Source organism: Silene latifolia, chromosome X (genome assembly GCF_048544455.1).
Source record: "Silene latifolia isolate original U9 population chromosome X, ASM4854445v1, whole genome shotgun sequence".
NCBI lineage: Eukaryota > Viridiplantae > Streptophyta > Magnoliopsida > Caryophyllales > Caryophyllaceae > Silene > Silene latifolia.
Window position 1 is genome coordinate 14224107 of NC_133537.1, and position 10685 is coordinate 14234791.

The window sequence follows — 10685 nt, forward strand, 5'->3', positions numbered from 1 at the left end:
AGCAAAGTCATTTAAATGTTAATTTCTATATGATAACAAGGTTGAAATGACAATGAATGAAATGAATGAAGAAGGCAAGACGAAGTTGGGCTGCATGCTATCAAAACTAAGCTTCATCTACTATGTAAATCGTTGTCTTCATATAAGGGAGTGCAAGGAAGGTAATCGTCATCAAGATCAATTTTGAAACAAGACAATCATCATCAAATTTAAAAAAAAAAAATGATTATGAGAAGTACTCTAAATGGTATGCGCCTGAGTGTATCATTACCTGTTGCAACAAGTGTTTAGGAACTTGAAGAGAAATAAGACAATCTTTATTTGTTTAGCTTCAAAGACGGTAATATGAGAAGTACTCTAAATATGCATTGCTTGAGGGCTATATATATAGATGGAGTTTATGATTAAAAAAATAAATACTTGTACTTCAAGAAAGTCTTGGCGGTTCCACCTTTGGAGAGAGCCAGTAACATTTGCCTTCAAGAATTTACTAGTATTGCTAATGTCGGTAAAACAAATTGTGTTTTTATCAAGTTTCACAATAACCTTAGAAAAGAAGAAAGCTAAAAGCAATTTGATAGGTTGGTTTTAGAGGTGCCAAGTAAAAATTTTCTACCCAAGAATGTTGATCGTCCAAGTTACAAATTTACAAAAGTGATGTAAAATTCAAATGTTATCCGTCAAGGTTACAAAATGGCCAGGGTGACATAAAAATGTTATCCGTCAAGGTTACAAAATGGCCAGGGTGACATAGACTCAAGTATCGTCCGTCAAGGTTACAAAATGACCAGGGTGATATAAATATCGAGAGGAGTCGCCAACCATCCGCCAAGTCAGATAATGACAGGATGGCCAAAAAAAAAAAATGCCATCGATGCAACATAATGGGTGCCCGTTGACTTCCAAGTCAAGCCAAAAGTGTAATACCCCGTATTTTTATATAATAAAATTAATTAAACGGATATTATTTTATATTAATTATTATACATTTATATTGCTAGTTATGTCGGGTTAATTGTTAGTCGAGAATTATGTTAAGTTATCGAGCTAAGTTAATTAAGACGGGTTTATAAGGATTCGAAAGGTAAACTAAAAAATTAAACACCGGACCCAAAATAATTAAGGGGACCGTGTCTTTGGGAGTGTAAAGCATGCTTGATTATTTTTATCAAACCTAGACTACCCATACTCCATACTCCACGCCTACACCAACAACAATGCAAGCCATACTCCCTTGCTCCTCTTCTTCCTTTTAACCCGACATCCCTACCCATTTTCTTCCATATTTACACACCATCATTCACGCATAGAGAGATAGTGAGAGGCCGTGGGTGATGACCGTGCTGCGGGGAAGAGCTAGGGGTGTTGGTCGACATTCCTGGGTGGCTACAGTGACCGTGGTGGTGACGGAAAGGTAAGGACTCTACCTCCCTTCTCTGTTTTCATTAGTTAATGTCGGGTCTTTGGTTGGTGTTTCATGTCTTTTAGAGGTGAGGGTAGTGGTGGTTGATGGGGTAGAGGAAATGGGTGGTCAGGGTAGAGCGTATTGGTGGTGGTTAGGGTGGTTGTAGGTGGTGATGGTGGCTGTATTTGGCAGCATCGACAGGGGGTAGACACACGGGTTATACATGGGTTTCAGGGGAGTTTTAGATGGCTAGGTCGGGGTGGGGCCACCGTCGACTAGGGGGAGGTCGACAAGGTGGCACCACTGTTTCTGGGTACACTGTTCGACGGCGAGTAAGGTCGTGGTTGTTTGGCAGAGGATTGATGTTGGTTGCGGTGGTGGTGAATCGCGTAAATGGGGCGTTGGTGAGGCTCGGTGGTGAACCCGGTCAGATGACTACCCTGGTTCGACTCGCCGGCGGCAGTCGACCAGGGTGGGGTTGGTGGTCGGTGGTGGGGTTGAAGTGGGGACCATGGCCGGTGGTTGTCGTGGTGTTTTCAGGCGGTGCGTGAGGTGTTGGGCGAGTGCGAAGGGAATGACGTTGTTGAATCGGGTTTTCATATTTTATCGTTATAATTCGTTAGTGGGTCGTATGCTTATCTAATTAATTTAAGTCCCGAGTTGATTAAATAATTGAAGACGGGTTTAAGTCGGGTTGTTTAAGTTGTTGTTCGATTCGGGTTTCCTTAAATCATTTAATTCATTAAATTAGTTATTTAATCTAATTCCCGAGTATTTAAATAATTAAAGACATATTTTGAGTCGGAATGTTTGAGTTGTTTATGTTTGATTCGGGTTTTTCTTAAAATCGTATAATTCGTTTAAATTATCGGGTTGGTTTAAGTTCCGAGTTAATTAAAATAAAATAATAATTAATTAACTAGAAATGGGATTTTGAGACGGGTTTGTTAAAAAGAAAAGGCTACTTTATCGGGAAAGTTTCCATTCTAAGAAATTCTACTTTAGTAACCTCCTATTTTGGGAAGTTGGGTCAAATACTAATTGGGTTATTTTAGTTATCAATTGGGCATAAGTTTGGTGTCGGGATTGTATTTCGGGAAGACTTCTAATTGAGAGATCTCCATATTTAGTAGTTAGTAATTATAAATATTATAATTGTTTTAGGTGGCGGATTCGTGAAGGATCGATAATCAATTCATTGCTTTACTTTTCTGGATCGCTTAATCGCTTAATTGGAATTCTTTGGCACTTTGAGGTAGGGAAATACACTTGTCCTATTATCGTCATTGTTGGATTGTGTTGACTTGATTCCTGGTTGTTGCTTTACGTTATCATTTATATTCGGAAAGGTGATTGACTGATTTGATCGTATTGAGTATGGTATCACAACATCGGGTAACCGGCATGATTTTTATGATTCATCGGTTCATTGATTTATATATATTGTGTTGCATCAATTTATCTTGAGCATTCATATGCATTGGAGTTGGAGGATGATCGTATTGAGTATGATATCATTGATTATTCAGGGTATGTGATACAGTGTGGAGATTATTCAGGGTATGTGATACGGTGTGGAGATTATTCAGGGTATGTGATACGGTGCGGAGATTATTCGTGGTATGTGATACGGTGTGGAGATTATTCGGGGTATGTGATACGGTGTGGAGATTATTCAGGGGTATGTGATACGGTGCGGAGATTATTCAGGTATGTGATACGGTGTGGAGATTATTCGGGGTATGTGATACGGTGTGGAGATTATTCGGGGTATGTGATACGGTGTGGAGATTATTCAGGGTATGTGATACGGTGTGGAGATTATTTAGGGTCTGCGATATGGAGAGGTGGAGGATGTGACTTATTGGAAATGGAGTTATGTATTTTGTTGTCGTACTTATTTTGTTTTCCCTACTCAACCTCGTGGTTGACCCTGTGTATTCGTGAACACCTGTGATGATCCGTTTTATGGGGAGCAGACTTGTGAGTTTAAGAGATAGGATGGGAGCTTGATGGGCGTGAGACATTGGATCAGACGACTTAGTGGCTAGATCATCATCTAGAAGACTTTCACTTTTATTTATGTCAGTTCTTGTAATTCGGGTTGAAAAGAGTATTTGTAATAATTAAGTTAAAATATTACATAAATTGCCTGGGAGTTTAATTTGTTATTCACTACCTCGGGAAACCGAGAGATGGTAACGATCCGTTTTATTAGAGAATGTCTTGACGAGGACTTCTTTTATAAACCGGGGTGTTACAAAGTGGTATCAGAGCGAACGATCCTCAGGCCTAAACCAATGAACCCAATGAACCTAGGATGTGTCTAATTAAAATGAACACCGGGATAGAACTGTTAGGAGCACACTGAGGTAAGGTTTGAGTTAGGGGCCCCCTCACACCGAACCAGTGGCCCTCTCAGTTTGACTCGGACAAACCTTGAGGGTATATGAGAGAAAGGGTAGAGAAGTTGCCTAAGATTGAACCTGAAATGCCTATATCGTTGCCTAAGTGTTAATTGATTGATGCATTGATTATTGCATAATCGAGTTGATATATACTTTGAAACCCATATATTCTAACCATTCCGCAGGACAACGCTACGGTAAGTATTTTGTATGAATGATGACGTGATCATATAATGTTGGGAAATGAGAAATAAATTTCGAGTTCAGGTTAATAATCAATGAAGTGTTGTGCTAGTCGTGAGCATGAAAATAATTACGAGTCGATGATAATTACCTAGGTGGATGTTGAATGATGTGCTGATAGTACTAATGTGACTAAGTAATATGCGGTTGTGTGATCCCGAAGCCATGCTAGTATAATAATGTGATAGTAATAAGAAACGCTATTGAATTGCCTGTTTTAGTCATAGCAATCGTAATGTAGAGGTAAAGAGTAGTTCGAGATGCGAAGGGATTCTACGGGATATATGTTTACGAAAGCACAATGTGAGATTTAAGTTACGATGGGTTAGTATCGACAGTATGGTTGTAAGAGTTGGAACATATAAAATGAATAACTTAGTGATAAAACTCGTTCTGGTTGGTGTTACCCTTTAATTGACCTTACTACCATTTCTTTCTGTTTATTGCCTATCGATGAAAATTTTATGAGAAATAGCCTCGTGAGTTAGTGATCATTTGACGTTGGTTTCACGATATACGGATTATGAATAATAAATAATTTAGTGAACTGTGGTTAGGAAGTTTCTGCGCAGTGATGTTTTGTCCAACGATTTTGTGAAAATCCTCATTTAAATGGTATTAATAATTTTTGCATAATTCCAACTCCATCGGTCGTAAAATTCACATATGTGTTCAAATTGATAAGTCACAAAAATTCTTGATGTCTCTATATTAAATAATAAGTTTTGCAAACTGACCCAAATTTTAGACCAATTGCTGCCACATGTTTATTTGGACCAACTGAGTTGTAAAATCCTTTAAAAATGGTATTCTTGTGCTTTGAACCTAATTCTTTTCCCTGTGATTTTAACTCTCCATGTTTTGTAAAAGTAATATGAATCAAGTTTTAATCGAACGGTTATTTATCAGTGATCTTTGAAAGTTACAACGTGAAGCATGACCTGGAAAATGTGTGTTCTAGGTTGAGTCTACATACAGTGGTTGATTAATTCACGAGCTTTAATAATATGAATTTATAATGTCCTTATATTATGATAGTAGCAGGCATGTTCAGTAGTTACGTATCTCAACCAGTGATAAAAATTGAAGTGTGGTTGATAAATTGTTAGCGTGATGGTATGAGTAAATTGAATAAATTAATTTGATTCGTAATCGAGGGTGAAATATTTTATACGAGTCCAGTTGTTACATGTTTTATATATGTTGAGTATGTTGTAATATCTCTGGTGTGTTCATCATAATTACATAGTGGTCGAATATATAAATATAAACTACAGTGTCATATCGTAGTAAAGCCAATGGCGCTAAAAGTCAATTGATCGTTCTAATATACTCGCATGAATATGATAATAATTATGTTTAAATGTTTACACATGGATGGTAGTAATGATCGTGTCTAAATGTTCACACGTGTAGGATGTCATCTGAGTTCTAATGCCTTTTTATGCGAGCCAGTGTGCCTAAAGTATGTTTATTACTTACATTGCATTAATCTATTTCAGTGGAACTACACCTATAACATGATAATAAACAGTGTTGTTAATTCTTAATGGATATGTTCATCACTATATCGTCATAAAATACTAAAGGGATTCTTGCAATTGTAGGAGCATGATATAAAGGAAATTGTTTGATATAATACGACGATTGGTATATCTAGATTCTCGAGTCATCACTATCAATTATATTCTAATAAAGATTGTTTATGATAACTATGTTGGCAATATTATAATGGGATAACCCTTTGATGATTCACATGATACACGTTGGTTTAAAGGATAGTCGTTAAAGTACGTTTAATTGAGCCGTGAATATAACTGAGTAAGGAAGCACAACTAAAACCCTGATGTTGAGGTGATAGCCGTTCATTAGTAAAGATAGGATTAAAATGAATAAGATGAACCTGTAAATTATGATATATGAGTCGGCACCTAAGCTTGTTTTGTTGGAAGGAATTGAATTAAGTTACCTGAGTTCGAGTCTCGTAGTAAGTTGTAAAGGAATTCTATAGATGGCTATGTTATAAGAAGTATATTAAGAATTTAATCACCGTCCAATATGAAAGTAAAGGTTTTGAAAATGAAACTAAATTTTGTCGTGTGAGTATAAATTCGGAAGGAGATTTCCAGCTAGTGTCTGGTTGAATGGTTTCATGATAGTTGCTAAGTCTGGAGTAATGAAATTAGAACGGAGTCACAAGTGGTGGGTCAAGTTAGTCATGTTGTTCGTTCACATAGCGCATTGGTGGGTTGTGGTTGGACACGAATGTTAAAACGGGAAGTGTTATGTGGTGATTAAGTGAGTTATGTGTTAGCAAGGTATGTTGATATTAGTATGATATGCAAGGGATAATTGTAAAACTGGTTTAGTTAAATACATTTAATCTTTTATGCCATGGTGTTGGGTACAGTCAAAATATATGTAAAACCAAGAACGAAATTTTGGTGTATAATAGTCTTGTACGTTAACTTTCCAATATGGCTGTTCGACTCGACCAATAAGTTGTAAAATTCGCAAATCAATGTGCACTCGTCATACATGAATAAATACCGAACCTAATTGTTATGAGGATTGAAAATAATTCAGGATGATAAAATCGAAAACTGGTTGTCTTCATTTGTTATCGGTGATTCTGTGTCTTGACCTGAATTTGTACGATTGTGTAAAGGAAAGTTAGATTGGACCTATTAGGGTATAAATTTTAATAAGATCGATTTACCAAAGTGTTGACCCTAATTCTTTCCTTATGATGATTGATCCCTTATATTCTAAAGTATGAAATTACAATGATTGGTGAGATGAATAATTACTAATGATTTTTTTTACTGGTAACGGTAGCATCCTTGAAAGAGTTGTATATCGATTGTCTTTGGTAAGAACTAGTTATCTGGAACGTGAGTTGGGAACCTTTTATCCTTTTTAAGTTGTTAGCGAGAGTTGAGACCATTGTTATAATAATGAAGGTTACGAGGACGTAACCATGTTTCTAGTTGGGGAGGATTGTAAAATCTTGATGCTTAATTTGCACTTGTTTGTAGGTGATAGTCGATCAAGTTGACGTTTAGTTGTGGGGTACGTATGCAAATGAGTTCTATATGTTTTGTTACTACTTCTGTTAGTTAATTGATGTGTAAAAGGAGAGTGTGATTAAACTGCTGGTAATGAGTTATGAGTGGCCTATGAGCCGAGTGATGATTACGGGAGATATGTTTGTGATTAAACTATTGGTATTGAGTTATGAGTTGTGGGGCCTTTGTGCCGAGTTATGTTTACGGTCCAGTGCGACCATGGTTAATGAGTTTATGTTGAGTTTGAGATCGGAATTTAGATGGAGGATGATGGTGCTCTCAGATGAGTATTTAGTTGTTATACATTTGAGTTCTCAGGTAGTTATTAGTTGCAGTTAGTTGGGTTAAGAAAAGACGAGTCAAACTTCGGGACGAAGTTTATTTTTAGGAGGGCAGAATGTAACATTCCGTATTTGTTATGATTAATTGATGTGTCAAAAGAGTGTGTTAACCGAGTTAGAAATGCGTGACGTCTGTTGGAACGATATACAATACCCTTTTGAGGTTGAGTATGGGAGCGAACTTCGGGACGAAGTTCATTTTAAGGGGGGAAGACTGTAATACCCCGTATTTTTATATAATAAAATTAATTAAACGGATATTATTTTATATTAATTATTATACATTTATATTGCTAGTTATGTCGGGTTAATTGTTAGTCGAGAATTATGTTAAGTTATCGAGCTAAGTTAATTAAGACGGGTTTATAAGGATTCGAAAGGTAAACTAAAAAATTAAACACCGGACCCAAAATAATTAAGGGGACCGTGTCTTTGGGAGTGTAAAGCATGCTTGATTATTTTTATCAAACCTAGACTACCCATACTCCATACTCCACGCCTACACCAACAACAATGCAAGCCATACTCCCTTGCTCCTCTTCTTCCTTTTAACCCGACATCCCTACCCATTTTCTTCCATATTTACACACCATCATTCACGCATAGAGAGATAGTGAGAGGCCGTGGGTGATGACCGTCTTCTGCGGGGAAGAGCTAGGGGTGTTGGTCGACATTCTGGGTGGCTACGGTGGACCGTGGTGGTGACGGAAAGGTAAGGACTCTACCTCCCTTCTCTGTTTTCATTAGTTAATGTCGGGTCTTTGGTTGGTGTTTCATGTCTTTTAGAGGTGAGGGTAGTGGTGGTTGATGGGGTAGAGGAAATGGGTGGTCAGGGTAGAGCGTATTGGTGGTGGTTAGGGTGGTTGTAGGTGGTGATGGTGGTGTATTTGGCAAAGCATCGACGTGGGGTAGACACACGGGTTATACATGGGTTTCGGGGAGTTTTAGATGGCTAGGTCGGGGTGGGGCCACCGTCGACTAGGGGGAGGTCGACAAGGTGGCACCACTTGTTTGGGTACACCGTTCGACGGCGAGTAAGGTCGTGGTTGTTTGGCGGAGGATTGATGTTGGTTGCGGTGGTGGTGAATCGCGTAAATGGGGCGTTGGTGAGGCTCGGTGGTGAACCCGGTCAGATGACTACCCTGGTTTCGACTCGTGGCAATCGACCAGGGTGGGGTTGGTGGTCGGTGGTGGGGTTGAAGTGGGGACCATGGCCGGTGGTTGTCGTGGTGTTTTCAGGCGGTGCGTGAGGTGTTGGGCGAGTGCGAAGGGAATGACGTTGTTGAATCGGGTTTTCATATTTTATCGTTATAATTCGTTAGTGGGTCGTATGCTTATCTAATTAATTTAAGTCCCGAGTTGATTAAATAATTGAAGACGGGTTTAAGTCGGGTTGTTTAAGTTGTTGTTCGATTCGGGTTTCCTTAAATCATTTAATTCATTAAATTAGTTATTTAATCTAATTCCCGAGTATTTAAATAATTAAAGACATATTTTGAGTCGGAATGTTTGAGTTGTTTATGTTTGATTCGGGTTTTTCTTAAAATCGTATAATTCGTTTAAATTATCGGGTTGGTTTAAGTTCCGAGTTAATTAAAATAAAATAATAATTAATTAACTAGAAATGGGATTTTGAGACGGGTTTGTTAAAAAGAAAAGGCTACTTTATCGGGAAAGTTTCCATTCTAAGAAATTCTACTTTAGTAACCTCCTATTTTGGGAAGTTGGGTCAAATACTAATTGGGTTATTTTAGTTATCAATTGGGCATAAGTTTGGTGTCGGGATTGTATTTCGGGAAGACTTCTAATTGAGAGATCTCCATATTTAGTAGTTAGTAATTATAAATATTATAATTGTTTTAGGTGGCGGATTCGTGAAGGATCGATAATCAATTCATTGCTTTACTTTTTGGACTGCTTAACTGCTTAATTGGAATTGCTGGCACTTTGAGGTAGGGAAATACACTTGTCCTATTATCGTCATTGTTGGATTGTGTTGACTTGATTCCTGGTTGTTGCTTTACGTTATCATTTATATTCGGAAAGGTGATTGACTGATTTGATCGTATTGAGTATGGTATCACAACATCGGGTAACTGGCATGATTTTTATGATTCATCAGTTCATTGATTTATATATATTGTGTTGCATCAATTTATCTTGAGCATTCATATGCATTGGAGTTGGAGGATGATCGTATTGAGTATGATATCATTGATTATTCAGGGTATGTGATACAGTGTGGAGATTATTCAGGGTATGTGATACGGTGTGGAGATTATTCAGGGTATGTGATACGGTGCGGAGATTATTCAGGGTATGTGATACAGTGTGGAGATTATTCAGGGTATGTGATACGGTGTGGAGATTATTCAGGGTATGTGATACGGTGCGGAGATTATTCAGGGTATGTGATACGGTGTGGAGATTATTCAGGGTATGTGATACGGTGTGGAGATTATTCAGGGTATGTGATACAGTGTGGAGATTATTCAGGGTATGTGATACGGTGTGGAGATTATTCAGGGTCTGCGATATGGAGAGGTGGAGGATGTGACTTATTGGAAATGGAGTTATGTATTTTGTTGTCGTACTTATTTTGTTTTCCCTACTCAACCTCGTGGTTGACCCTGTGTATTCGTGAACACCTGTGATGATCCGTTTTATGGGGAGCAGACTTGACAGGTTTAAGAGATAGGATGGGAGCTTGATGGGCGTGAGACATTGGATCAGACGACTTAGTGGCTAGATCATCATCTAGAAGACTTTCACTTTTATTTATGTCAGTTCTTGTAATTCGGGTTGAAAAGAGTATTTGTAATAATTAAGTTAAAATATTACATAAATTGCCTGGGAGTTTAATTTGTTATTCACTACCTCGGGAAACCGAGATGGTAACAGTCCGTTTTATTAGAGAATGTCTTGACGAGGACTTCTTTTATAAACCGGGGTGTTACAAAAAGAATGTGTCGAGACCCTGCCACGCTGAAACACTTCGAAAGTGGGCATGACAAAGTCTCGAGGGGGCAATTTGTAGGCATTAAAATTTTATTTAAATGTCGAAAATACAGAAATTAATTAATTTGAGTTAATAATAAATAAATTACTCAATTTAATTATTTTTGTCCCTTTTAAATCAAATTTGGGTCATTTTGAATTATTCGGGTCCAAACAGAAGTCAAATTGGGCTAAAATTGCAAACGGGCCGAGAAATGGGCCC

General features: G+C 37.8%; 1 long non-coding RNA gene across 1 annotated transcript; it reads left to right on the top strand.

The window, feature by feature from the left end:
- Positions 1-1149: 1149 nt before the first annotated feature.
- Positions 1150-10475, top strand: LOC141621237 (uncharacterized). Its single transcript, XR_012532161.1, has 3 exons — positions 1150-1414; positions 9329-9417; positions 10142-10475. It is a non-coding gene; the product is annotated as an uncharacterized LOC141621237 (long non-coding RNA).
- The last annotated feature ends 210 nt before the right edge of the window (positions 10476-10685 follow it).